The sequence below is a fragment of the Scyliorhinus canicula genome, chromosome 15 (assembly GCF_902713615.1).
Source record: "Scyliorhinus canicula chromosome 15, sScyCan1.1, whole genome shotgun sequence".
In the NCBI taxonomy this organism is placed as follows: Eukaryota; Metazoa; Chordata; class Chondrichthyes; order Carcharhiniformes; family Scyliorhinidae; genus Scyliorhinus; species Scyliorhinus canicula.
Window position 1 is genome coordinate 63082321 of NC_052160.1, and position 5240 is coordinate 63087560.

At 44.7% G+C, this 5240-nt stretch overlaps 1 long non-coding RNA gene across 1 annotated transcript; it reads left to right on the forward strand.

Annotated features, from left to right (window-relative positions):
• The first annotated feature begins 3642 nt into the window (after positions 1 to 3642).
• Positions 3643 to 4777, forward strand: LOC119977975. Its single transcript, XR_005463336.1, has 2 exons — positions 3643 to 3830; positions 3943 to 4777. It is a non-coding gene; the product is annotated as an uncharacterized LOC119977975 (long non-coding RNA).
• The last annotated feature ends 463 nt before the right edge of the window (positions 4778 to 5240 follow it).

The following is a 5240-nucleotide window of genomic DNA, read 5'->3' on the forward strand; positions in this document are numbered from 1 at the left end:
TTATCAACGCAGTACCACAGCGTATTCGATGGAATGGGCACGCTCCCATACCAATATAAAATCCTGCTCAAGCCGAACGTCATTCATGCCTGTCATTCATGCACCACGCCAGGTACCCGGCACCCTCAAGGAACGTCTGAAGAAGCAATTACAGGACCTCCAAGACCAGGGCATCATATCGAAGGTCACAGAGCCAACAGACTGGGTCAGCTCCATGGTCTGCATAAAGAGGGCCGTCAGGGGAGCTTCGCATTTGCATTGACCCTAAGAATCTAAACCGCAACATCATGCGGGAGCATTACCCGATACCAAAACGTGAAGAGTTGACCAGTGAGATGACTCATGCCAAATTCTTTACTAAGCTGGATGCCTCTCCAAGGGTTTGTTGGCAAATACAGCTGGATGCGTCCAGTCGCAATCTGTGCACGTTCAACAACCCCGTCGGTCGGTACTGCTACAACCGGATGCCTTGAAGTATCATCTCTGCCTCATAAGTATTTCACCGCATCATGAAGCAGATGATGGAGGGCATCGAGGGGGTGCGAGTATTCGTTGACGACGTAATTATTTGGTCCACAACGCCCCAGGAACATATCGCTCGCCTCAAGAAGGTATTCCAGAGAATTCATGAACATGGTCTCCAGCTCAACAGGGCCAAGTGCTCATTTGGTCAATCGGATATTAAGTTTCTCGGTGACCACATTCGCAGCAGGGTGTGCGGCCAGATGCCGACAAGGTCTCAGCGATCAATGCCATGAATACCCCGAAGGACAAGAAGGCGGTCCTCCGCTTCCCTCGGGATGGTCAACTTCCTTGGGAAATTCATTCCCATATGGCATCCCACACCACGGCCTTCCGCCATCTCGTCAAGAAGTCGACGGAATTCCAGTGGCTGCCCACGCATGAAGAGGAATGGCGTGAGCTGAAAGCAAAGCTCACCACAGTCCCGGTTCTAGGTATCTTCGACCCAACCAATGAATCAGATATCGACTGACGCAAGCCAGGACGGCATTGGGGCGGTGCTCCTTCAGCGAGATGACTCCTTGTCCTGGGCTCTAGTGGCATATTGCCTCCAGGGCCATGATGCCCACTGAGCAACGGTACGCTCAGATTGAGAAGGAGTGTCTGGGCCTCCTGACAGGGATAGCCAAGTTCACGACTACGTTTATGGCCTGCCAAAAATTCATGGCAGAAACGGACCACAGGCCTCTAGTCCCCATAATCCAGAAGGATTTAAATGACATGACACTTCGGTTACAGCGAATTCTTCTTTTTTTTTTTTTTTAATTTTTTTATTGGAATTTTTTGCAGAAAATATAACAAAAAGTATAGCAAAAAGCAAGTAATATGCAACTAACAGCCCCATAACACCCACAATTCCCCCCATACCGTAACATCACATGTATCACATTCCCCCACCCACAGCGAATTCTTCTTAAGCTACGCCGCTACGACTTCGAACTTGTCTACACGCCAGGCCAAGAGCTGATCGTTGCAGATGCCCTATCCAGGTCCATTACCACACCGTGTGAACAAAGTGACATAATCTGCCACATAGAAGTGCAAGTGCAGTTGTGTGCCACCAACCTTCCGGCCTCTGACGAACGGGTGGTCCAAATTCGTGAGGAGACGGCCAAGGATCCTCTGCTGCAGCATGTGATGCAGCACCTTACCAATGGCTGGCAGAAGGGACAATGTCCCCAGTTCTATAACGTAAAAGATGACCTAATGGTGGTGGAGGGAATCCTTCTGAAACTCGACAGGATCATAATTTCCCAGAGCATGCAGGCTATGGTGCTGGGCCAACTCCATGAGGGTCACCTTGGGGTCGAGAAATGTCGACGCAGAGCTCAGCAGGAGGTCTATTGGCCGGGCATCAGCCAGGTCATTGCCGACACAGTCCTCAACTGCCCCACCTGTCAGAAGTTTCAACCAGCTCAACCCAAGGAAACGCTGCAACAGCACGAGATTGTGACCTCTCCGTGGTCCAAAGTAGGTGTATGACCTTTTCCACTACGTACTCCTGGTCGACACTTCTCCAGTTACCCAGAAGTGGTGAAACTGTCCGACCTCACGTCGAAGGCGGTAATCAAAGCCTGCAAAGAAACGTTCACCAGGCACGGGAATACCGCTCACGGTAATGAGCGACAACGGTCCATGCTTTTACAGCCAGGAATGGTCTGATTTTGCACAGTCCTACAATTTCCGTCATGTTACCTCCAGTCCCCACTACTCGCAATCAAATGGGAAGGCTGAGAAAGGGGTCCATATTGTAAAGCGGTTGCTGTGCAAAGCTGCAGACTCAGGCTCCGACTTCAACCTGGCAATGCTGGCATACAGGGCAACTCACTGTCCACTGGGTTGTCTCCAGTGCAGATGCTCATGAATTGCACTCTGAGGACCACAGTTCCAGCCATCCATGTTCCAGACCTTGACCACCTCACGGTCTTACAGAAAATGCAGCAGTCACGGGCCTAACAGAAGGCCACATACGATGCTCATGCCATGGATCTACCCGAGCTGGCCCCTACTGATCATGTTCATGTTCAGTTGCCTGAGGGTGGCTGGTCAGCCACAGCTGTTGTGATCAAACAAGTGGCCCCAAGATCGTTCCTTGTCCGCATAGCTGATGGCTCCCTGCTACGGCGCAACAGACGGGGCACTGCGAAGAGTTCCAACGCCCGCTACCTGACTCAAGTGCCCCGCCACCTACGATGCTTCCTCCGGATGTACCCTGCCACGAGGCCCACCGATCTACCAGCAATCCTGCCGGCCCCCGCGACCATCGCGATGGCAGCGATCCCGCCTATCCACGTGCAGGCGGCTCCTGATCCACCTCTGCGACGCTCGACAAGAATTCGTTGCCCACCAGAAAGACTGAATCTGTAGACTGAACTTTTGTACATTTTGTGACTTCATCGAATTAACCTCTGTAAATATTGTTTTGTTTGCCATGTATCTGCACTATCGACACCTTCCTATGTATATACGTTCATTTAGACACGTTTTGTACATACATAGGCATATGTATATATATATATATATATATAGCACGCACACCTTGGTATTTATTTATCTAAAAAAATGGGGAGATGTCATAATATCCACTCATGTATATAATGAGGTGCAGACAGGCAGTGACTGACACACAGGGTGACCAGTAAGCACACAACACAGTGCAGCCAATCACCAGACAGGACACTACCACTATAAAGCCAGAGGGCACTAGGTTTCCCGCTCTCTCTGGACCCAGCCACTGAGACAGTCGACCCATAGCTGAATATGTTTATCAGTTCTATCATTGAATAAAACAGTGTTGGATCTTCACCAGTGTTAGACGTGTGTTTCTAGCTTACATGCATCGAGTGCAGTCCACATCGAACCAACCTGTCTAACACATCATGAAGGAGTAGAAGATATGTGACGTTGCGCAGGTGTTGTTGGTGTGGGGGGGGGGGGGGGGGGGGGGTTGCTAATCACGTTCATATGTTTTGGTCCTGTCCAAAAGCTGGAGGATTACTGGAAGGAGGTTTTGTTAGAGGTCATTGCTAAAGTGGTGCATGTGAAACTGAATATAAGACAAGTCGAGGAGTACAAAAATAACTGTTTTCCCCTCGAAGTAATGCAGTTATTTTTGGTTTTCAGGCACGAGTCCTTACGAATTGAAAATTCTGCTTGAGTTAATCTTCAAACTGTTAAGGAGGCTGGAAAATTCCACATTAGTGCAAGCTTGGATTCAAAACATTCAGAAAGTGAAGTTGAGGAGCCTGAGAATTGGACTTGACTGAGGGACTCCTGATCCAATACCCCGGGTTTAATATCTGTCCAAGGTAAGTTGAGTCCATTTCAAGTCGATTTCAAGATAATGGCAACAAATGCATTCTGAGACTTTAAAAGCAGTTGAGTAATTGAGGGGTTAAAATTATTTGTTTTTCTTTTCAGAAATAGAGTCATCAGCATCTTCTATCACCAAGAACTGTCTTCTGTGCACAATCCAGTCTTTATCTATCAGCACTATAATCATTGTAATACAACGCTGGTTATAGAGATTGAGAGTTATTGTATTCAGTGGTATCTGTAATACCCATGTCAGTGAGTAATTCAGTGATGTCTGGTCTGTGTACTTAATGCATTCAGCAGATGTAAACAAAGTCTGAGTATGCCATTCATTGACATTTACTATATGGTTTAAATTGTTTATATAATATTTTAACTTTCAAAGTAAATCCTTTATAAGCTCATCTGTATATATGAGAAGGTGGTTAAGTGCGATCCTATTAATAAGCTTGCCAGATTATGACTATGAATGAACCAAGAAAGTTATACCAAGGGACATAATTTAAGGAGAACAAAACTGATATAAGGAAGAATCGATTAATCAGAATGTAAATGTTTGGGAATGCATTGTCACTTAACCTCGTAAAGGCAAAATCATTGTTCAAAATATAGCTGTATCTTATAACAAGAGGTGGAAGCTACTACAGCAATTGGGTGAAATGGTCATTTCTTGTTTTTGGGTGTCTCTTAAGTTATGATATTTTAATATGAAAACTATTAATATAAATTGCAAGAGTAAATAATATTGATATATTTTCATTAATAGTAAGTGAACAATTTGTATATGACTAGTGAATTCAATACTTTTGATTTGGATGGATATAATTACTATTTTGTTAAAAACAGCAATGGAAAATAACATGTCAACTCGCATTTAATGATAACTAAATAATTCAGCACAGTATAAAATCTTTCCTAAAATAAAATTTTTAAAATTAAATTGCAGACTCGTGTTTTCTTTAAATTATGCACATACCTTTGGTTTTTCCTTTAAAAGTTACATCATTGCAGAAACAAATATGTAAGCTGTTTCAGACATTCAGATACAAATGTTACAAATTCTAGTTGGTTGGTTTGTCTTGTGTTCGAGTAGAGTCAAGAGACGAGTGCCTTCAAATTTGTGACAAACTGCTTGTTTGGCAACTTTTTAAAACTGCTTAGTCATTGTCATTTTTTTATTGGTACTTGTTATCTGTTGTTTCAATAGGACTCTCTCTGAAACCTTTGAGGAAAGATAATTTCTAATTGGCAGAAAAAAAGTGGATAGCAAGGGAAGTGATCAGAAAATAATTCATTGTATTTACATTTCTCTCAGCTTGCAATAAATAGGAATGATTGCTTTTCCAACCACCACCACCAACCCCAACCTCACCACCAAAATGGAAAGAATTTGAACCAGAGCA